We start from the raw sequence: 23,985 nt of genomic DNA on the forward strand, positions 1-23,985 counted from the left end.
GTGTCTCTCTGGTCCTGTGAGCCCCAGTCCAGTTAGTACAGGGGTGTCTCTCTGGTCCTGTGAGCCCCAGTCCAGTTAGTACACGGGTGTCTCTCTGGTCCTGTGAGCCCCAGTCCAGTTAGTACAGGGGTGTCTGGTGTCTCACACTATTTCTGATTCAATTATACAGAATTAAACAACTGCTAAACTGGACATAGTCAAATTGTTAAAGGTTATTAGAAATTGTTGGGGCTATCAGTATTTCTGCCTATTTTTCCACTAAAACTTTTTTTATGTGCAGTTGTTTGGTTTTAATCTTGCTTGTATTCTGTCATGTCACTGCGTGGTTTTCTCTTTTCACTCGTGGAGTATCGTGCAGCGCTTAGAGCAGAAACGTGCACGATCACATGCTCGGGTCTTCTGGGTGAGTTCTGCTCATGCAGTGTAAGAACATTTGCCACCAGGAGTAAATTGCCCGACTCCGGTCACTGTTTCAATGATCCCATCCAGCCCTTTCTTTGAAGGGAAAAAAAGGGTTTCCAGTCATAATTCTGGGTATCAGCTCAGCAGAACACCAGAGACACAGGTGCTACAAGCTCTCATGACTTCATAGGAGAGATTTGTCCGCACAAAGCTTTTTTCCTCAACCTCAGCAGCCGTACCTGTGCGGTTTTCATGCCGCTGTTGTCGGCGAGGGGCAGTACCGGGTTTCAAGGGCTGAGCTCCGCGGTCGATGGAGAAGAGCTATACGCCGCTGCGCCACCAGGGGCGCTCGCGGTTCACCTCAGTGGGAAAGTCCCGCTCGAACACGCTCCACACGGGCATTATACCGTACGGGTATTCAACACGCTGGTCATAAAACCTTCACTGTCAGACCAATTTAGGCAGTCTATGACTTCACCCTTTGAAGCATAAACATTTCTGGGAGAGGGATTATATACAAATGGGCTCCAAGTGTATTTTAAAGGGACGGTTGTGAAAAGAACAACTTGATTGACGGTGCACCTGCTTTAAAATAATAATATTGAGTTGTCAGAAGTAAACGGGACCGATACACCTACTTGCAGTACACTTGTAAGCGTGTCTTTTGACCATCAGATGAGTTAATCAGGGGGCCTCGTTAGTTAGGCAATAATAACGTCAAAAGACCAGCCACCGGTACGCAAAGGGAGAATAAAGAAAATTTCAGCTAGTTGTTAAAATGCAGAGCGGGGTGAACAAATCTGAATTTGTCTTCCGCCAATGACATCCCCCCTCACCACCATCACCACCCGAGACGCAGATTTCATGACTTAGCGCTTCAAACGCGCAGAACAGCCCTGTCTGGGAGCGTCGCAGGTGAAGCGCGCTCTCCCGGTGCAGGCGGGGGGCTAGTTAATGGTGCGAATGTGGATCATCTCCCCGCTTGACAGACAGCGCGCAGCATGGAGTGATCTGCGCCGTGCTCCGGCCAGCCCTGGAAGTAGTTCCGGGTGCTCGAGCGAGCGAGCGGGTTCCCGGATGTTCGCTGCTGAGTGGAAGCAGACGGGAGAAGGTGGAGGAGCCCAGGGACGACACTGACCCACACACCGGCCGGGGCGACGCGGGTATAGCCCGGGACAGGCACCGAAAGCGACAGCGCCCGGGGGGGGGAAAGGAGTCCAACCCCCTGGGGGAAGAAGCAGCGGTGGAAGGGGTGGGGGCATTGTTGTTCCCGCACAGACCTGGACCGGTCCAACACCACCTACCCGGGGTGAGTAAGCTGGGAGAACACGGGGATGGGAGTTGAAGCGAGGCCCGGGAGGAGAGCGCCTCTCCAGGGGCGCCGGGCCCTACTCGAGCCGCGGGGATCCAGGCGGGCGGGAAGGCCTGGCGGCTCTCCTCCCTCTCGCGTCGGGGGGATCGGACGCGGGGGTCCCCTGCAGGCAGAGGAGGGGGGGGCTGAGCCGGAGAGTGGCCGTGTGCGCCCTGCGTGGCCGTGGGAGCCGTGGTGGGTCGCGCTGGCGGAGGCGTGTAGCTGTTGCACATTTCGTGCAGTTCAGAGGTGAAATACTGTAAGCCGAGTGCACGTCCAAAACGGGGTGTCGCGTCTTCTGCGGATTTCTCTTGACAGTTGCCGAACACCCCGGGAAACACGAGACTTGTGTGGGGCTTTCTTTCTTTTTTTTGCTCTGGTTTTAGTGCGGAATGAGATCTGGGGTGTCGCTCGGGTGGAAGTGCTAAAAGCTGCTTCTGCTGTCAGAGCAGCTGCCTCCTAGAGCAGACGGCAGGAGCGACTTGGTCACAAAGCGTGCGGACCTCGGTGGTGTTTACCCCGGGGGGCAGGGGCAGTGGCAGCTGAGGCTGCCGGCGTGCCTGGGCTGCCGTGTGTGGAGTTACCCGCCTGTGCCAATCTTGTCACAGAAGATGCGCGCAGGAAGAGGGACAGCCTTCTGTGCACACAGACGCGTCGGGTCTCCCCCTCTCCCTCTTTTTTTTATGTATTTAAACGTGAGCGCCGCCAACACTTTCTTACCGGAGCAACTTTGACAGCCCGTGTCGCCTCTGCCCTCCGCGCACACTCGCTCCCACGGTCGCCGCAGACGTGCGGGGAGAAAGTATTCGGTGGGGAAGACAAACCCCACAGATTGGCCGGCCGTCTTCCCCGCTCGTCGCCGCACGGCTGTGGGAGGAGAGCCGGGGACGAGGAGCGCGGCGGACGGTGTCGGTCGCCGCAGGCCCGCCGGTGGTGGTGAGGGGTGGACACACACACGTGTCTTCGCGGGCGCTCGTAAGTAACCCTGCTTCCCCGGCGGCACGGAGGCGGCGTCGGCTGCTGGTCCCCGGTAGGACGCCGCCGGCGGGAGTTTGGATGCTGCTTTTAACTCCATCGCACGTTTTTTTTTCTCCTCCCCAAACGGTCCGTACAGCCTCCCCAATGGCTGCGGTTTACAGACGTGCTTTCTAACCAGCCATCACCCCCGAGAGGTCCTGGCGAGATCGGGAGTCCCCAGCTTCCCGGCCCAGAGCAGCTGTCTCAAGCGCATCCTCTGCTTTAGCGGTTTCAATGAGCTGGTGCGCCCGATTAGGTGCCTCGGACCAGGTGCCGGCGTGGGCGTCCCAGCGGGGAGATCGCAGGCCCCTCCAGGTGAACGCGCTGCCCGTGTGGGAGGGAGCTCTCCGCCTTCCCCGCCTGCACTGACGTGGGCTGTCCGGTTGAGCCGGCGACCAGCTTTGTTTTCTCCTCCGGGGCGCAGCGGTGAGCCTGCCGGGCTGCTCTCGCAAGCCCTGTCCGCCTGAGCCAGCCGGGTGCAGTCGGGCTCGGGCAGGGGGTTAGCGGAGGGGCTGTGGGTTTTCAGGCCAGGAGGTGTTAACCTAAGCTCGAGGTGATTCAGGATGCCCTGTCAGTGTTGAGAGAGTCGTGCTGCTGGCGCCGAACAGCTGCCTCCTGTCAACCAGGTGAGGGTGAGTGAGTCTCTTCCTGCATGTGGAGCGCTATGCAGATGCAGAAATGCTTACTCGGATCCTCTTTGAGTTTTGATCCCTGCACCTGTATTGTTATTCTCTCTTTCATTGAAAAAGACACGCAAGCAATTGCTCGTATGTTATACCCCAGAAACAAAATCCTCAAAGTGAAAGGTACCGTTGTGAAACTTCATTACAGTGTGTAGCACAACTGCTGGACTCGAGGCATGTTAAATTATTACTGTCGGTTTTTAGCATAGAATATTAAACAGAGCGATCTTAGAGATTCCACGTGGAGTCTAATGCAGTGAAGTCCAGAGCCAGACAAGAGTAAAAAAAACTCAGTGCAGCGTAATTCTGAACGATGTAGATAAAGTCCTGGGCGGCTGACCCGAGAATTCAGTCATTAGCCCGCAGGATGTGTTTCTGTTCTGACGTTCGGCTGTCTAGTAATAATGGAGAGGTGCAGCTTGCCGCCTGGCCAGCGTCAGCGTCCAGCAGTGAAGGGGCTCAGCCTGGACTGTGGGTTGATGCAGGGCCGGCCATTGGCTCCTGGGACGCCGGGCAGGAGACTGAAACCGAGCGGTGCTTGTGGACGCACGTGGGCCGGCCCGGCGGAAGGTTTCAGCGTAAAGCTGAAAACTCTGGCTAGGAGCCGGCCGTCCGAGTGTCTTCCCCTCGCTGTAAGCACCTTCTCCCCAGCTTCAGTGAGTGTCGCAGAAACCTGTCGCAAACTACTGATAACGCAGTGCATATATTGGGGGTTATTAAGCCGTCTGCACAGTGGGTCTGACATTGAAAAGATGTGATCTCCCCTTTGTGTGGGCCTGACCCCAGGTGTTGTTTCTCTTCCAGCTGGCTTAGGGTGAAACCCCTGGACCCCGTATCCCAATCCGTTATTGTGTTGTGCCTGTGATTGTCTCAGTGTGGTTCTGATCTTGAGTTTGGGTCCAGGTTGGAGAGCTTATAGGTTTTTTCTTAGCCTCGTGTGGGTAAAATGTCTGATTGTGTTGGTCTGGCTGTTTATTTTTCTGTTTACAGTGTCCCCATCAGTCTGCCTACTGTGACCCCATTTAGTAGCTGAACACTTTTTAATAGTTGACATTCAGTAGTTATCCTCCTTTCTGGGAAGTGGCATGACTGGTGTCTGATGGTGAAGTGACACTTGTGCTGGCTGTATTGTGCACGCGCGGTGAGCTGTGTCCAGTATTGCCACGAGCAGCTCCCAGGGCTTCAGTAGGGCAGCCCTGGCTGTATCGCTGTCTGTTTGCTGTCTGTCTCTGCCTTAGTGTTTTGCTCTTGGGCTCCCCCCTCCTCTAACCCCTGCCTCTCCGTGCAGCTTATCTGAAAGCTTCAGTTGTTTGTCACCTCAGAACCCTCAGAACCCACAGGGCTCGTCGGAGCCTCCTTGCAAGGCGTCACTCGGTTCACACCGGCTGAGCTGCCCCGGGCGCTCTCGCAGGACCGCCTGTCAGATCCTTCCTCGCATCCAGGCGGGAGCAGGTCGGCCTCAAGGTGGGATTTGAAACAAAAAATTATCGTGGTTTAGATTAGGCAGAAGAGGAGTGGAGGTTTCCTGTAAAGATTCGACAGTCCAGCCAGGTCCCCGCGGTACAATCTTAGGGCTGCTGTTTTTAGCTTTGTTGTAGCTGCAGAGTTTCTAAGAATTACCTTTTTTCATTATCCGTTTATTCTTGAGTAACGAAAGCAGGTTTTTTTCCCGCTTCATGGAAACCCTGTCGCGAAAGTGCATTGGAAAACGTGTGATCCGATTTTATGGATGACTGCCACTAACATCGAATAGGGAGTTTGAAAGGAGCACTGGTCTGGACCCTTGAGAGGGACAGAACGTGCACTGCGAGAGTGAGCCTTTAATCATTCCCATAAAGAGCTGATTTACTGGGGATAGCATAATTACAGCTGCTTAATAGCAGCAGTTCCCCAGATGTATTGCACAATTACTATCGATCAGAAGGTTTTCAAATCTATTAACTTGATTATGCAAATTCATGCAAAGTACAGAAGTAGACTAGAATGCACCGTGACAGTCCTCCCTGTCCTTAAAATGCAGAAAATGGAAACTTGTGGGTTTACAGATGCTTGCCTAGACTCTAATTATTTTTTCTTCAGCTGCGTGTTTAAGCAGAGAGCATCTCTATCACTGCATTTTAAATAGACTGCAGACGGAGATCTGTATGAATATAGGGCTTTCTTTTTCTTTCTCTAGCATCATGCCAAGAAGTGCCGACTCTTTATTTGGACTCTGTGCTAATTCTCATCAGGGCGAGAGCTGCCTGAACAGATTTTTCATATTATTATTGGGATTGAGATTTCTGGGATGGCTTAAATGGTGTTGATTGAGAGTAATTTGGCTTTTTAATTGCAGAACAGCTGTCACACTTTCTGCTGATTGCCCTTTGTAGGAGTTCTCAGTGGATTGCTCCCAAACCTCAAAATATTTAATTAAAATGCAAGGTGAGGAATCTGTTAAAATGGGCCTGTTGAGCACGTTGCATTTAAAAAAAAAAAAAACTGATTAGAATTTTTAAAAATCCCAATCAAGACTGTGCAAGTTCTTGATGAAATTGGACACCGCAGTAAAGTGTAAAACTGATAGCGAGGAGCCCGCGCTGCACTGCTGTGTGGTCTGCAATGTGTTAAAAGTCAAGGCCGTAGGAGGTGGGCATGTCGGAGGAGTCTGTCTGCACTTCCTCTTTCTCCTCGTGCATGGCGTTGGCGTTGTGGCTGAGAGACTGAGGAACCTGCAACTGGCCATTCCGGACTGGGTGCTTGTTACAAGTGGACTAGATGAAGCAAAAATTGTAGAATAAAGATGCTACGTTAGCCTGTTTTGCCATTGCACGTATTGTTAGCAAGTAATGTATTGTTAGCAATGGGGCAGGAGTAGCACTGTGGTTAGTGTTGTTGTCTCATAGTGCTGGACCCCTGGGTTCAGTTCTGCAGTTTGAGTGATCTCCCTGTGTTCGTGTTCGTTTTCCTCTGGGTGCTCCAGGCATACTGGTAGATCGATGGGCTTCTGGGAAAATGGCCCTGGTGTGAGTGTGCGTCGGTGCCTGTGTGCCCCGCAGTGGACTGGCTTCCTGTCCAGGGTATATCCTGCCACGCGCCCGTTGCCTCCTGGGATAGGTTCCGGCTTCCCCCCGGACCTTAAATCCGAAGAGGCGGATGGAGAATTGATGGATGGAGGGGTAGCAGACTCCTGGGAGCGTTGTCTGTTTGTAGTCCACTTGCTGCAGGCTGGATATAGCCCTCGTGAAAAAGGAAAAGTATGGCTGGCCTTCGCCGAGTGGCATACAGAAAAGTGAGGCGAATTCCTGGATGCACTCATCAGAATTCAGACAGCTCGGGTTCTTTAGACTACTCTACAGTCGTGTCAGGAGCACAGATGCAACTCCTATAGAAGATAGAAGGCAACGCATTGATCTGCAGGCCACTGACGTGACTGTTGTGTCAGGAAATCCGCTGTAGGTGTTAGAAAACCTGGATCTACTGCAGATTGACAAGTTCACCCTGTAGGCTTTGGTGCTTAATCAGGGTTATGCCTGTTCACAGAGGAGGTGCTGAAAAAAAGTGTACTTTTTGATTGCGTGCTGCATTTCTATGGACAATTCTTAGGATGTATTTGCACAGCTGATCTGGGAGGTGTTGACGCATTCACACAAGTTATTGAATGAGAGTGCTTCTCCTTGGGCGGTCTCGGAGGTCTTGTGTGCTGTCACAGTATGGGTTCAGGCGTTTATTCTTCAGCTGAATCAAGTGAGATCACAATGCCCAGAAAACTGGATCATGCTTTGCGCTGTTACATGCATTCAGCTGGAATTGAGTGGTTTATTGATGTGATGTGTTTCACTGGATATTGCTGCTGCAGGCCATGCTCTGTATGGATAAGATGATTGTTGTTGGAGATGCCAGGCTCTTATAATCTACTACATCCAGCAGCCATATCACCCTGCAACTCACAACTGGCAACCCACTGAAGCTAAGCAGGTGTGAGCCTGGTCAGTACCTGGATGGGAGACCACCTGGGAAAAACTAACACCTGGAAGAGGTGTTAGTGGGGCCAGCGGGGGGCGCTCACCCTGCGGTCCATGTGGGTCCTAATGCCCCAGTATAGTGACGGAGACACTATACTGTAAACTGGCGCCGTCCTTCGGATGAGACGTAAAACCGAGGTCCTGACTCCCTGTGGTCATTAAAAATCCCAGGGCGTTTCTTGAAAAGAGTAGGGGTGTAACCCCGGCATCCTGGCCAAAATTCCCATTGGCCCTTACCAATCATGGCCTCCTAATAATCCCCATCTATCAATTGGCTTCATTACTCTGCTCTCCTCCCCACTGAGAGCTGATGTGTGGGGAGCGTTCTGGCGCACTATGGCTGCCGTCACATCATCCAGGTGGGGCTGCACACTGGTGGTAGTGGAGGGGATCCCCCATTTCCTGTAAAGCAATTTGAGTGGAGTGTCCAGAAAAGCACCATATAAGTGTAAACAATTATTATTATTATTATTATTATAATAAATAATTACTCCTTTTCAGCTTGTCAGTCTTCTTAGTCTTTATTTTTGATATCCCTTTAGATAAAGTGAAAGAACATCCTTTTACAGATGTCCCAAACCTTGTAGCTAGAATAACTCATATTCGAGGAGACAAGGCGTCTTCAAAAGGTGTATCGTCCCGCTTTCACTCCTTCAAGTGTAAAACTCATTCGTGCGACGCGTGAAAGATTTCCACGGCTGTGGATCGTCTGAGCAATGGACAGTCCGGTAACAAGAATAACAGAGGGGCGGTGAGTAGGAACAGAAGACTGCGGCAGTGAAGGCTGCCAAGGAAGCCCCAGTGTCATGCAACGCTGAAGTAAGACAGTGTGGCAAAAGCAGCCTTCTGCAGTGTGGGCCACGTATCAGCAGCAGAACAGAAGGGCAGGGGGTGGCCATCTTGGTTCTCGCCGAAACGCTGCTGCTTATGCCTTTGTTAAAAAAACAATGAATCGCCCTTATCTTGTCCGAAATACAAAGTGCTTTCTAAAGCGTTTACTGTTGGTCTGACCGAAGGAACTTGGAGATTATTGGTGGCTTCGCAGACTTTTGATATCTAAAAAAAAAAATCCTTTAGTCATTTGATTTTGGTAACCTGTAACTCTAGAGTATTCTTGGGCAGAGTAACCTGCCAGTTTAAACTGTGGAGGAAGAGCAGTCCAGACAGGGGCAGATCTTGGAAGACGACGGCACCAGGAAGCTGATATTGCCCCTCAGTGCAGCAGTGTGAGTGAACTCCAGGGGGGAAACTCGACAACTTTCGCAGCAGTGGTGCACGCCGGTTGATGCTGTCCTGTTAAATTGTGACTAGAGATGCCTGCGAAACATTTTGTGTTTAGTAACAGCTGCGTAAGCGTGCTGGATACATGCTGGTTTGTGGCATTTCCTCTCTATCGCTTGATTCCTTCCTCAGGGGCTGCTGTGTGACGTCGATCGGCTGTTCCAGCACAGATCTGCGCACGTTCTCCTCAGCCTTGCAGAGCTAGGGGCGTCCAGAGTCTTTACATTCTTTTTACCGTCTTTATTGTTCTTCTGTCATATTATGGCTCTATAGCACTTGAATAGCTGTAGGCAAAGAGAAATCCCTACTCTGATGGAGCATCGTCATACATCTCTCGCGTGAATGGGAGTTTCTCTGGATGCTGTGAGTGATGTCAGGCAGCCCGCAGCTGGTGCAGCTGTCCCATCGCTGCAGTACTGTCAGTAAAAGTCCCCGAGCCGCGAGACTGTTTACAGGAATGATGAAACTGGAAAAAGTCCCTGCTCTGCAAAGATAGAACCTTTATCTGGCTCACATCTTTCTGTGCTCGTCTTCCCTGAGAACCAACGTCACCTCTTAAAATTCAGAGACCGGGATTGAAAGTGAAGAGGCATGTTCTGAATGACAAATTCACAGTTTACCCAAGAGCTGCATATTATTATTCCTGCAAGCAGGCGGTACTTGAACATGGTAAGCGCTTCTTATACTAACATGAATTACATGTAAATACCTCAGGAGGTGCAGTAAAATATATCGCTGTAACCGGTGAGGTGCAGTGCTTTGTTTTACCCCCCCTTTCTCTCAAGAATTGACACCTTTTAATAATTTATACTACGGGTCTTTATTTTTTTTTAAAAAAAAGCACCTGAAGACGACAGGGACCCACAACGAGTTTCTCTCGCAGTCCGTGAAGAGTACCTCAGATTTTTTTTTTAAACTGTCTCGCTTTTAAAGCTTCCTCACAGCTGTGTAACAGAAGCCACTTGACGCTCCCACAACACAACGATATATATACACAACACACATCACATAGTAGATGGCAGTTTTCTCCAGGGGCCGCACTTGCAGTTAATTTGGTGGAATGGTTCCCAAGACAATGGCGGCTTGAAGTTTGAAAACAAGGGAGTTTCAGCAGGGAGCTGCTGACCCCGAGTGGGTGAGAAAGCGATCGGGAGCCGAGAAGCAAGTTCGAGGTGCTTGTGGTTGCTCAAGACGTGTCGGGTTTCAGGCCGGCTGGTGCAACAGTTCCCGATACTGAGAGCAGGCTGCCAGTCAGGCTGAGTTTATGCAGGGGCAACAGTGGGTCAGGTGTTAATGGGTGCTGATTAGAGAGACGCCACCTCTGGAGTTAATTGGTTAGATGGGTTGGAAACAGCAGGTTCCAGGATCACTGGCCCTTTATTGACAGGAAGGAAAAAAAAAAACAGCAGTGCAAAGGGCTTCCTGATTTATGCAGGAACTGCATTTTCACTTCCATTCTGTTAATAGAGTTTGACCTATAAAAGTGTGGAGTTAATTGCACGATTGGCTGCAGTTTACAAAATGGATTTTGAGCCTTGGTCGAAAAATTATAGTGGTGTTCCAGGTGCAAACTTGTCAAAGCTTTGCACGTTGATGATATCAGCCAGGTTTTCATTTTCCCATAGCGGGACAGTTTGTTTTAAATAGAAAACAGGTTCACAAATGGGAAGAAAAAGCCTTCCCAACCACGATGGGCTTTGGGGTAATGTGGAAAACCAGTTGTACTTCGTAAATTTCGAATCGGATGTTACCCCAAGTGTGATGTGTCGTTCCTGTTTCAGTATATTGTGCACAGTCACCACCTCAGTTTCCACTGTCACTCTTCCTGTGTGGAGTGGTGCTGCAGCCATGCATGTCCGTGTCTGTTGTCTCGGGCATCTGAGCCTGCTGGTCATTTTTCTGGCTGTTGTGTGGCCATGTCGGTTTGCCATGGTACCACTCTCTAGTTCTGGGCCATATCACTCTGCTACTCACAACTGGCAGCCCACTGGAGCTCAGCAGGTGTGAGCCTGGTCAGTACCTGGATGGGAGACTCCTGGGAAAAACTAAGGCTGCTGCTGGAAGAGGTGTTAGTGGGGTCAGCAGCGGGGCGCTCACCCTGCGGTCCATGTGGGTCCTAATGCCCCAGTATAATGACGGGGACACTATACCGTGAAACAGGCACCGTCCTTCGGGTGAGACGTAAAACCGAGGTCCTGACTCTCTGTGTCATTAAAAATCCCAGGGTGTTTTTTCGAAAAGAGTAGGGGTGTTACCCTGGTGTCCTGGCCAAATTTCCCATTGGCCCTTACCAATCATGGCCTCCTAATAATCCCCTTCTGTGAACTGGCTTCATTACTCTCCTCCCTACTGATAGCTGGTGTGTGGTGAGTGTTCTGGCGCACTATGGCTGCCGTCGCATCATCCAGGTGGGGGGACAAACTGGTGGTGGTGGAGGGGATCCCCATTACCTGTAAAGCGCTTTGAGTGGAGTGTCCAGAAAAGCGCTATATAAGTGTAAGTAATTATTATTATTATTATTATTTTTATTATTTTTGTTTGACAGCCTTTGTTGTTGTACCTGGTTCGAGGGCAACTGTGAATTCGTTTAATTGAAGGTAATTTAGGTAATGGTATTTTTTTTTGGGTGGATATCAGCTCCATTCCCTGGTGGAGAAGAAACAGCAGTTTTTTTTTAAATAAAAATATTGGGTACAGTGGAATGTTTTATTTTTCATGGATGAAGAGGACTGCTTTGTCAGATCCAGTACTTGGGTCAATCCCTCCTATGCAGTGTAGCTAATGGCCGAGAAGCCTGTTTCATTGTATCAAGCTCCGTATTGTTAGGTTACAGCTCCCCGAATCCATGAACCTGTATATAATAATGAGGTCATTAGCATAAATGTCTGTTGGCCTTTCCTGTTGTAATGATGCCCACTGCAAGGAGAAGACCAGTTCATAAACAGTGTCCTGCATTCAGGCTGATTAGATGTGCTGTCGTCGTTGAGGTCATGTTTGCCCTTGGCTCAGGTTGGCTCCCGGACTCGGCAGCGGGAGCTACATCCTCAGGTGAGGGGAGGACCTGTGGGGCCCGTGAGGACAGGCGGCATCGATTAGCTCTTTTTGCATCTGAGTTTGGGCCTTTCTGCAGACGTGGTGTTGTGCCGATTTTCATTGACAAGTGGTTCGCTCTTCGCTCCGCGGCCCCTCGGTGCCGTCACGGGAACGTGCCCAGTGGGCGCTCTCTGACGTTGTCAGACGTGCCAGATGCTGTATTATTTTTCCTTTTGTAAATAATCCACTGGCAGCTCCAGGCAGGCTTCTGACGCACTGCCAGAGGCTAACAAAAGTTGAAAAGCACCAGCCAGGTGGGTTTATTTGCTGTGTGTCTGTTTGCCTGGGTTGATTCCAGTACAATACAGATCTGGTAGTAAAAAGAGTTGCAGATGTCAGACACTGTGATTGAGTGGGAAGACTTCATGGCAGCAGATCTCCTGGTTTTGACAATCACATCGATATTGACAGTCTTTGTAGACTCGTGTCTTTGCCTGCTGGTGTTTTGCTTTTATTTGCTAGAACGGGGCATAGCTGGGCAAATTCCCAGTGACGGACTAAGTGCTGCTTTTCCTTTGTGGATTCAAACCATTGTCCAGCTTTACGCATTTCTACATATGTAGATGCTCATACTGCCTTTTTAACTGTTTATTGAAACGATGGTTGCAAAACATTTACCTGTTGTATATACACACCTGCTAGCAATGCTTAGTTAAGTTACGATATTTCTATGGCTCTTTTATGGCCTGCTTGAGCGCTGTAGTTCTTCCTTCTCAGTGTAGTTTGTCTCTCCGACAGAAAGGTTTCCATCTTGGTTTGACAGGCCAAGAGGAGGAGTACTTTCTCCTTGATGTTGGAGAGAAAGGTCCACAGGAATGCACTTGAATAATCCCAAAGTGAGGTCTGCATCAAACAGTCAGGATGTGGAAAAATCAAAATGAATGAAAAAACGATCATTGCATTTACATTGCATCAGGGTGTCTTGCCAGATTGACATTATTCCATTGTGAGCCATTGGTCTATGTTCTGAATAGCAGCAGCGCATGTTCTGAAGGCTGTCATGGTCAGTGACATGGTCTTTTTTTTCCCTCTGAAAGCCTTCTATCAGAGCAATTATTGAAACACCCAGGCCTGAGATGTAAGTAGTCAGTCCCCTGTTGTTAAATGGAGTCCAGTCTAGATGAATATGTTGTTTGTCCCCTTGTCTGCTTTAACATCTCCCACCAGGTAAGCAATTAATGGCTTCCGGATTGAGATTCCGTGAGTTTCAGTGCTACTGCACAACTAAACAAGGTTCTTGCTACACAGTGGTTTAATTGATAAGGCCTAACCTCTGAAACACAGAAACACAGGCCTTCCATTAATTCCCACCTTTGCATATGAAGTCCATTAAGTGTTAGTTTGTAGGGTGTGCAGAAAGCACAGAGCTGAAACACAGCTGTCTTAATTTGTTCTTTCACGTTTAATAGATTCTTTCTATTTGTGTTCCTGGAAATGTTTCTTAAATAACTTCCTTTTAGTGCATCGACAAAAAGAATGTGTTGGAACGTCTCCCATCAAGGAATACAAAATCTGCACAAAATGATTTACCACCTGGTCCAGATTCACTGTCACATGAATTTCCTTCTTATTAGTTAATTGTTTCATGCCACATTTTAAAATTATTTCATTTGCTGGCTTTCTAAGACAAGTTTAACTGCTGTTCTTGAAAGCGATTGTATCTTTGACTGTTATAGACTGCACCCTGACAAGTGTGCTCTGAATTGCGAACTGGCCAGATGCTGTTGCAGGCTGTCTGGTGAAGTCCTTCCTATTACCCTGCAAAACCGCGCCGAAGGATTGGCCACAGCCTGGAATATTAATATTAACCACTGGTTTTGCAATAGCAGATTTCAGATTATTCTGGAAAGCTTTGAATAGACGTTTTCATATTAAGCTCCTGCTTTAATCCGATATTTAGTTGGTGTTTGCTGTAGCTCATTTTAGATAGGAACTTTACAGAGCGCGTTAGCTACAGTACACAGTTCATTGGAATGCAGAGCAGATCTAAAGCCATTCATCTGCCTAAAATGCCTTCCCGATTGTAATTTGCATTTAGTCTGCGGTCATATTGTGTGAACAAGCTTCTCTGTGTAAAAAAATGTCTCTTTACTCGAAAGATCAGAGAAGAACTGTGTGTTTAATTGATCCTCATTTAGAACTGGCCAGAGCAATTACTCTGACTGCCATTCCAGTAGGTATTTTAGAGGCAGGCAGAAGTTGATGCACCAACTCAGCAGTGAGATGGTATTGAACCTCATAAAAAGTCTTGGATTGACAAGAGTTTTAGATTACCCTGAATATCATAGAAGCTTACATTTTAATGACTTTTAAATGTTTTCCATCAGCTTATTTGCATTAAAAACAGCACTATTAAAATACAGACAATGCTTTAAAAACATGTAGATTGCTCTTTGCTGTAAGGTGCAACACAGCCCTCCTTCAAGCAGATGCCCTCAGGCTTTGGGGATCTGTTTTATTATTAATATTGTTCAAGACCCAAACTTCTGGTTTAGCTCAGTGGGGTGCTTTAATCTATTTTTGCTGTAAATTAATGAATTTTTAAAGGCCTCTTCTTGCTGGATGCAGGATGGGCTCGGTGCACCAAGGCGCAGGGCTGGCTGGGTTCGTGTGTAGAGCCCGAGTTCACAAACGCACACGTTTCCCTCCCTCCCTCTGGGACCCATCCAGCTGGAGCCTGCCGGAGCCTCCTGAATCAGTGCACTTTTTATAGAGAGTCAGAAACCTGCCCTTCCAACTTTGACTTTCACCGAGCTCCAGTCTGGGGGGCTAGATCGGGTTTGCATTTCTGTCACGTTGACAGATACATGTATAGAGCACATGGGGGAGAAATTAAAATTAAATTAGATGAATATATGCAGGCTAATACCTCAGTCATTTGTGTTATCGGTCTGCTGATGTGCTTGTTTCCTTGTTGTCCAATCTTCCTCACACGGATGCCGGTTGCATCTCCAATACGCCTTTCTCATCAGCGATTATTAGCATTTTGGGAGCGATTGATAGCTAGCAAGATGATTGCATTTTGCTTTTTTGTTCATGAGAGTTGCTAGTAAGATTGTTCAATAGATTAACATTGTTTGTACTTTTCACTGGTGCCTTTAATACCTCACGAGTTCACAGTGAAGTTCACAAGTGCGATCAACCCCGGACACTTGCGCACAGTTGACGGAAGGAGGCCTGCTACCTAACGCCTGCAGGTTATCTAGGTACAGGGCTGCTCCAGAATGAACAGCCCTGTGCTCAGCTCTCTCATTGAAAAGGTGGTTGATGATCTTGCCAGGTCCTGTTCGGTGTACCAGTGTTATGGGCAATCTGGCGCACACACAATAAAGCATCAGTAGAGTCGTTAGTGCGTTTGGTAAGAGAGCAGAACTGACATTCGCTTGGGAAGACTAGCGGGATGTAGATGGCAGGGTGAGCTGTGTCTGCCTGTGTTTGCAACGTGAGTTCAGTGGGTGGGTGTGTGTGACTGTCCCGGTGTGTTTCACAGAGGGTTTTGTTTTCTCCTGGGCTGTTTTGAAATGGTTAATGGTATTGAAAGCAAATCAATCACATGTAATGCTAATGATTTCTTCCTTAAGGAAACTGACAGATATTGAAGGCTATAAAAAAAGGTCCCGAATGTTCAAGCAGGCACAGGAGTGACTGTGTGGTGTGGAAGGTGGTATTAGGAGTTTTTCCCAGTGGACCCAGGCTTGTCGTCAATGCGCTGACCTGCTGGTAGCTCATCGTGCCCTGGCCGCCTGTGTTGGGATTCCTCTAATCTTGGATATGAACTATTACACTATTACAGTGTTCGGAATAAAATGCACAGCAGCCATAACAGGAGGCTTTGCTGCTTGTTTTGGTCCATACGTGACTGGAAATTCTCTGGCACGCCTAACAATTCAAGTTTGGATTGAATTCCCAGTTAATCCGTCATGCACTTGGGGAATGTAGGGTGTTTGCGTCTGACATATGAAACACTGTATATCCTTAATACAGGTTCTGTTTATTGTCTAACAGTAGGTAAACATTTTATAATATTCTATACAGAATAAGCCTAATCGATTTATTAATAAATAGCTAAAAGCAACATGTTATTTCAAACAAAGCCACAGAGTGTACCGGTTTCTGCTTACCTGTTATGTACCTGAGAATAATTAACTCCTGATGGCAAAGTGCTCTCCATTGTATATTGTCTTGTATCTGCAAAAGATTCTCCGACACTTTGTGCGGCTGGGGAAAGAAATGAAATAAATGCAGTAAAATAATGTTGGTGATTCCAAGCCCTTTTGAAATCTGATTTTAAATGGTATTATACGTGTAAGCTGCCACGTGTGGGTTGAGCCCTGCTGGGTGCTGGAAGGCAGGGGCTGTGTGACCCAGGCACTGGCCACAGCTCCCAGCCCGGCCGGCAGCCCTAGGCTGACCTGAACCGTAAGATCTCAGCACGTTACTTTTGTGCCTCGATGGCTAGGGAAAAAAAAAGATCCCTAGTCAATCAGAAGACAGCTAGGCCTTGCCCAATATGCCAAACGAGTCAATATAACATTATTAAGTATTGATAAGCTCTGCTGGAAAGGCAAAAAAATCATTTTCTCAGCCTGAGCTCCATCACATTAGCAGTTGTTTATTTATCTCCCGCCCGGCACGAGTTTCACAGGTTCTTCGTTGCGTTGTGTTCCACTGGCGCTGCGTCACTGGGCTCATGCTCCGCCGCGCTCCGGCGCTGGCAGCTGAACAGGAATGACAGCGAAGGCGCTCTCTGGCAACCTGTTGCAAAGGGGCGCCATGCAAAATGAAAACTGAACATTGAATCGCGAAGGAGCTCTTGCCCCTTGGGGGTCAGCAGCTGGCCTTGAGAGGCGTGACGAAGGACCGACGTGTTTGTGGCCCGCTGGCCGCCCCACGTACTGCAGATTTTCCTGCTTATTCCCGAGATTGTCGCTGGATTGAAGTGGTGGATGCTTTTCCCCCCCCCAAAATATCTTCAGTGGCTTACAAAGCACGAGAACGGAAAGGCTTGTACTTTAAGCTCTGCAGCTTAGGATGCAATTATCAAATGCCTTTGATTGTCTTTTAATATTCTTTTGAATGGCACTGTCAGAAACACATTATAAAAGGGGCCTGCCCAGGAAGAACACAGGCTTGTGCAGAAAGTTATTTGGTTGTTACCACCCTTCTTCCCTACTAGGTTGTATCTGGGCCTTCAGGTTTTAACCAGGTGCTCAGTGTGACGCTGCTTAGGGGAACATTGAACTGCAGGTAATGGAATCGATTGGTATCTGTGTGCTTTGTGAGGGACAAAGGGGGTGTTGAAGAAATGTCTGTGTGCCTGCCAGCAAATGGTTAGAGAGGACATACTTAACGGGGGAGTTTTAAGTATAGTCTGTGTGCTTAAGCATGATTAATGGTTTTAATTGCGCAATTACCGTAATGAAGGGAATTTCGCAGACCACGGCAGGTGGTGACTTGTCTCGCTGCTCTGTAAGTTTCTGGTGTGGGGACCCCCTCCAGCCCGGGGAGCCCCTCTCGCTGTTCAGTGCCCGACCGGGCCCCGTCTGATGAGCACAGCTCCCTGGCCCCGCGCGGGGCGAGGGGGTGGGGTGGCGAGAGACGCCTCGCTCTAGTTCTGTTCTTCTGGTGACAAACGCACGGTGCAGCGCCTGCAGTCCGTGACTCTCCACTGGCCCGGCGCGGTCACGCGAGTGTGAGAGGGGGTCCGCGGTCCCGGCGGCTGCCGTAAAGATGTCAGGAATCGAACGCCCATGTGACTTGGGTTTGATTAGGTTCTGCGATATTGGCTTTCCTGTTAATGTTCTCCTGCAGGTGGTGGCTCACAGTGTTTGCACTCTTCCCTGAAGTCCTTGGGTCTTGGGAAAGGTTTAGGTGGATATCGCAGGTCTTAAATACTGTAGAAATGCAGTTTTTGTAATGGGTGCTTGAAAGTCATCTCGCCACTACCAGCCTTCTTCTGAAACAGAACAAGTAGTAGGCTTATCCCATGCTGAAAAGAGAAGAAAGGAAACAACGTTTTGGCTGTGGAGCCTTCTTCAGGTGTCACACCCAAAACGTTGTTTCATTTTTTAGCTTGGAATAAACCTTTACTTGTCTGGTGCAGCTACCCACCTGAACGGCTTGTGAAACAGTCTAGATTCTGCTGCTTAGTGCCTTTTGTAGCCAGATTGACACAGTTGATCACATTTCTTTTTTGATCCAGTACCATGCTGTACGTGGAGTATTAACCAGTGACATGATTAACGTTTTGTTTGTGCAGAGATCGGACTAAAAGCCTGAGAGGTGTAGAGGTGGGAAGATGAGCTTTAGGGATGGGAGCAGGAAAGCAGGCAGAAACGTGTGCAGGAATCAGTGAGAGAAAATGGGCAGGATGAAGGCCAGAGGGGTAGACATGACACCCAAGGAGAGAGAGAGGCAGCACGCTGTCTGGAACTCCAGTAATGTACTTTACAAAACTGCATACAGCCAGACAAACTTTTCAGGTGGCTGTAGTAAAATACCAAGCTGAAGTACTGGTGCTCGTAAGTTGTATATTATGTAAAAAGATGTAATGATGTGTGAAAGCATTCGTAGCTGTTTGCTAAGGAGCGTGGATTTTTTAATACAGAAACATGTGCAGTGAACAGTTTTGTTAACACTGTAAGATCTGTGAGGCTGGGAGCTCAGTGCCTCTGTGCCATCATTTTTGGGCAGCTTTAAATTTGAACCCGACTGAAGGTGAAATGTAGCAGAGGGGGAGATCAAACATACTGTAACTGTATCTGTAACTGCACCCTGTTAGGTGTCCGCACTTGGAGTGCTTTATTTTACGCCTAGTTAAGGGTTGAATGTGAAGCTCTGTTGTAGCACGGTGACGTGTGAGGTACAGCGATAGTGCGTGACCAGGGCCTGCAGCTGGAACTGAGGGTAACTTCTTAAAGGAGCTCCTGTGTGCTTGATATGATGTGATACACTTTATTAATCCCATGGGGGAAATTCATACACATACAGTGAAGGATATGAACACACTACGGGGACATGACCGTTCAGGCCAGGCGTCTAAGTCAGTACGTTGACCCAGCGGATCATGCCATGCGCCACGCACTATTCACTATTCATTACATCCTGCACCCGAGGGTCTGGAAAGCAGTTGTCCAATATTTTTGTAGATGTCTTGCATTCGTATCTCCGGGTCATGCAGTTTTAATTTTTTTGTTATTTGAAATCCCTTATGTGTGAAGCCATGCAAGTTGATAATAATAATAATAATAATAATAATAATAATAATAATAATAATAATAATAATAATAACTTTAATTTATATAGCGCCTTTAAAGGTGGCTTCTCAAAGGGCTTTACAGGATGACAACAATAAAGAATACACAAGATAAAACACAATTACAATATATAGAGGAGACCGTGGATGGTGGTACTAAGAAGAGCAGAGGGGTGAAGAATGGAACCAGTTCAGTAAAGGCTTTTCTGTAGAAGAGGGTTTTGAGTCTGGATTTGAAGGAGTTTAGCATGTTACATGCTCTCTGCACAGCCCAAACATGTCGTGATTTATCGCCCCGCCGTGTGGTTCTACCTCCGGAGGTAATTGTTGTGTAACTGTCTTTGCATTTTAAAACTGTTTTCTGTTAAGTTGACATAAACGCAGGGAGAAGTCACTTAGCGTTGTGTCACACTGGTCAACTGTGTTTAAAGATTATCGGGAGAAGTAGGCATTTTTAAAAACTGTGGAGTGACTGGCATACAGATATTTGCTTTTTATAGTTTATAGGGGAGAAACCTCAGAAAAAAGTCCCCAAAAGGTTCATTGTTGGGGGAAAAAGTGTGAAACCAGTAATTATGATAAAAGATGAAGCTCCTTAAAGGCAGTGCTAGAACTATATGATGTTATCTTTTACAGTAAGAGTTTGTTTAAAGGGGTTGTGAAGCACATATTGGACACAATTGTTGGAGATTCAACGATAAATTGAAATTTAACAGAAGCTAAGGAAATTTGACTGGTTACTAACATTATCCGTCCTAAGCTGAAAACTTGTCTACCTAGTTCCTTTTTTCAAAGTGTGTTTTTGTAACAACGTTTATGTTTTTAATGGTTTCAAAATGGTCTGATCAGGGAATAGAACAGCAGATGGGAATGCAGCACAGAATGTGAACGTGTTGAGCTATGAATGTATTAAAGCGACTTCTTGCGTACCAAGAACACCGTCAATATATCTGCAAGGCCTCCAAAAAACTTGTTTAACTCTTAACTCTACTTTAAGGGTTCTTCTTGCACTGGGGTTCATGTCATTCTGGAATGAAAATTGCTTCACGGAGGAAGACCCACTACAGCTGGAGGCTGTGGCCTCGCTAAGTGTTATTTCGAAAACGTGGACGTTAAAATGGATGAGCTGGTGTGTGCGTTTGAAGGAAGAGAGAGTGTTGTTGGGGCGAAGCCCCAGTCAGCAGTCCTGTCGGACTCTGGTCAGCCTGCTCCTCTTGAGACCAGCGAAGACCAGCAGATGCCCTGTAGTGCCAGTGGTCAGCCTCAAGCCAAGATGGTAGAGCAGTGTCCTGTGATATCCGATGGGCACGGAGAGGCGAGTGCAGCCAGGGGGGAAACAGGCTAGCCTGAAGAGTGAGTTAGTGCACCTCTGGTCTCAGCCAGAAACACTTCACCAAGAGCGTGAGCGCTTCTTGCAGACCAGGGTGTGTAGGTCCAAGGCTGAGGCTGCCTCAGTAAGAGGAAATCATTCCAAAGAGGTGAAATTCATGGCCGCTGTCAGGGGGGCTGCCAGGAAAGCGGCTGTTTCTCTCTTTCCCTTCTTGCCCTACACCTCTGACCTCCTCCAAACGGTTTTCATTCCAGCAGAATTTGGGCAGATCCGGTCTCTTGGCCCTTTCCTGCTAGTTGTACTCCCAGCTTCTCCAGATGAACTCAAGACAGACCTGCATTCAGTTCCTCTGCTTGCCCTTCTGTGTACCTCTGTTGCACCTGACGCTACCACATCCTCCCCTCCTCTCCTTCTTATTTCTCCACTGGCCTGCTCCTGCTCTTTCCTCCTGAGCAATATCCTCAGCATCCTCCCCTTCCTCACTCCCTCGTCTACTCAGTCCTTGTTCTGGAGCTCTTGTTCCTCCCTCATTGCTTCCCTGCTGGTCAGTGCCGTACATCCTCTCTGACGCATTCAGAACTCTGCCATTTCCTGCTCTTTTTTTCTACCCTGTCGCTCGCTCACGCCAGTCCCTTGATCTTGTCCCTCCACTGGCTCCCTGTAGCAGCACACATCCATTTCAAGCACATGTGCTTGCCTGATTTTTGATTGTTGTTTAAAAGAATGGGCGACAACACAACAGTGTAGTATGAAAGAGTTTATTATTAAATGTCATCCCACTTTGCCGGCCACTCCTCCGTTGGATGTGATCTAAAACTAGATTTCAGTCTCTGCATAAGCTAAGCAGCTGCCTTTGACTCCTGCACAGTTTTAGGAACATCCTATAGCTCAACCTGCTCAGGAGTCAACTGAGGCAGTTTCAATAGACTTGAATATTTAGCTCATCTATCCCATTGTAGAGAAGTCCTTAACTGAGAAAAATGCTGTATTTTTGCTCAGACAATCATCAGCAGCCTCTAATAATCCGTTAAGTAATGTCCCTTACAGAATGAAGGTTCATTTAAGGGTTATTGTTAAGCTTTAAAAGTATTCTGTGTATGTACCCTTGAGGTGGGACTGCTGAAGAAAAGCAGTTTGGGAGTTCTTACTGTGTAAACAGATCTGAACTCTGAGCAGTTTTGATGGGCCACTTCAAGCCATGTTCGCTCCAGGACGTAACAGCATATGCACATCAGCTGCGCAGAGCTCAGGGGTGCAGAACAGCCTGCTCTCTGGGAGTTGTACATTTGTAATGCAAACATGAGTTCTGATGTGGATACAGGACAGAAGGAAGATTGTGTTTTCTGATGGCCGTGTTTGACATGATATGACTGGCCGGGGAAAAAAATAAATGTAGGAGACGTGCAAGAGCTCCCCGACAATATAGTGGCAAACTTTCCAATGCATCTGGGCTAAGTGCAAATGCAATCTTAAGAAGCATGAAAAAATGCAAAATTAAGTCCGTGGGAGGCGATTTAGCTTGCGTGGTCATGAACTAAGATGTAAAACCCGAAGTAATGCACAGCCACGTGAACAGTGTTACCATGTATATATCCACAAAAGCCATCTCAAGAATTACAGATGTAAAATACAAAAGAATCACTCCTTCCAGAGTTCCAGGGCAACATACTGCCTCACTGAGTCAGATTTTCTTTGTGCGGAGACTCAGGCTCTCGGCAAGAACAGGACGATTCACCACACACGCGTACAGTCAGGAAAATCCAATCCAGCTCCACTGTATCACGGGAAAGCAACAGGTGCTGCCCGTATGCTAGACAGGGCTGTTTTTCAGCCCCGAGACGGAGCACTCGGCGTCATCTGCTGTCTTAAAAGAGTTGGACTTGCTGCTGTGGATGATCTTTGGCCCGGCTGGATGAAGCGGGAAACTTCACAGTCCCAGCTGGTGAAAGGATTTCTGCTCCAGGGCAAAACACTTTCTGTGCTGCACTGTGGAATAACCCTGGAGGAACAGCGGCCAAGCGCTGTCAGGCTGAGGTGGTGCCTTTAGGAGTCTTATCTATTCTTAAAACGTCTGGTTCTAGTGAGGGTAGTCATTTTGGAAGAAAAGGCGATAAAAAGTTAATAGAATCCCTCCCCTCAGTTCTCTCCTGCAGGCTAACAGTGTTCATGATAGAGCTGGGGCTCCTCGCCTCCAGTTCATCCCGAGGGGGTTTAATCGGGTTCATCTGCTCCAACTCTGATGCCATCTTGGTCGACCTTCGTGAGGCCAGGAAGATATCCACCCCCTTGCTTGTCCAAGGCTGGCTGGGTAGACAGGACCGGATTGGCCCTCCAGTGGCGAAGGCTGGTTTCACACTGGTGGAGAAGAGCTGACTCTCGAGAGAGTCCCCAGCGCGGCGTACAGTGAGACCCCAGAGCGCCTCAGAAGGCTGAGGTGGCGCCCCTGCGTGGCGAGAGGCTGCCTCTGGGTGACCCAGCGCTTTGGGGGAGGGGGCACCCCGGTTCCACCACTGAGGAGTCCAACATCCCAGTTTTTTTCAGTTCAGCCATGAAAACTACCCTCCGAAAATGAAGACAGTTACCTGTGCCAGAGCATCCTTATTACACAGCTGTCTCAGCTCGGACTCATAAACTCAAACATTTTGGGCCTGGGTTTTTTTTCTCAGATATCTGCTGACCGTGAAACATGATCTCGCTTCTCCTGTGTTTCTAAACAAGCAAAACTACATAGGCTGCAGTGTTTCGGTTTTCACTTAGACACCTGGAAGCTTTGTCTGAGCACGTGGTTCCAGGCTCAAGTTTTTGGCACCCTGTGTCAGAAACAAGGCTATTCAGTTGCGTACTGTAAGTGCAGTAAAAATTTCTTTGCTAAATACTGCTTAATTGTGAGTGAGACCACCTGTTTTTTTAGTGTGCATGATTGCAAGTGATAGGATGATAGTTATGATGTTCTAGACAATCAGGTTAAGGTCTAGGGTGTCAACATTTGTTTCTGTACTTTTAAATCAAATGTTCTGGGAGGGAAAAATTGAATTGATCTTGAGAAAGGGTCATATTCTGTCTTTTTTCGAAGAATCGCAGAGCGTGGCATTGAGCTCTGATTGGCCTCAGGACCTGGATTAATTTGGGATCTGTGTCAGAGAAACGGTGCCTTTCATCTGCCTGATGTGCCGCCTGTGGTTGATCCATTTTGGTGCAGAAGGGGGCAAATGTGACTGCCTTTCCAGAGCTTTCATTTTGAACCAAGTAAATTCTATTTGACAGATTTTGGTAGGGAAAGATTCTGTCCGTGATTCAGAAAATCCCCAATGGAAGCCAAGAAAGGGGCCTTTTTCTGGAGCTGAAGGCAGCGGATATGTGCAGAGCAGTTACCCGTAGTGTGAGTGATGACTCCCCCCTTCTCTCTCCCGGTCGTCTTAAAAAAAAAAAGGGATTGCTAGAACTGCCACTGGAAGCTGTCTCCATTTCTGCTTCTTCATGCGCGTGTTTTCAATGCAATATCGGCTCTTCAGTTTTTTTTACAAAAAAGAACTTCGGATTTTTGAGGAATTTGGCTTGTTATTGAAATG

The 23,985-nt window shown here is 48.0% G+C and overlaps 1 protein-coding gene across 3 annotated transcripts in view; it reads left to right on the top strand.

The window, feature by feature from the left end:
• Nucleotides 1-1,385: 1,385 nt before the first annotated feature.
• Nucleotides 1,386-23,985, top strand: part of foxj3 (forkhead box J3) — a 146,337-nt gene continuing 123,737 nt past the window's right edge. For 2 of the 3 annotated variants that reach the window (XR_015929553.1, XM_088616905.1), the window contains exon 1: nucleotides 1,424-1,711. The gene's annotated coding sequence lies outside the window, so the exon portion shown is untranslated. Of the gene's footprint in view, nucleotides 1,712-23,985 lie in introns of all 3 variants that reach the window. The other variant, XM_088616907.1, reaches the window with a different exon arrangement.

Source organism: Lepisosteus platostomus, chromosome 23 (genome assembly GCF_059453375.1).
Source record: "Lepisosteus platostomus isolate fLepPlt1 chromosome 23, fLepPlt1.hap1, whole genome shotgun sequence".
In the NCBI taxonomy this organism is placed as follows: domain Eukaryota; kingdom Metazoa; phylum Chordata; class Actinopteri; order Semionotiformes; family Lepisosteidae; genus Lepisosteus; species Lepisosteus platostomus.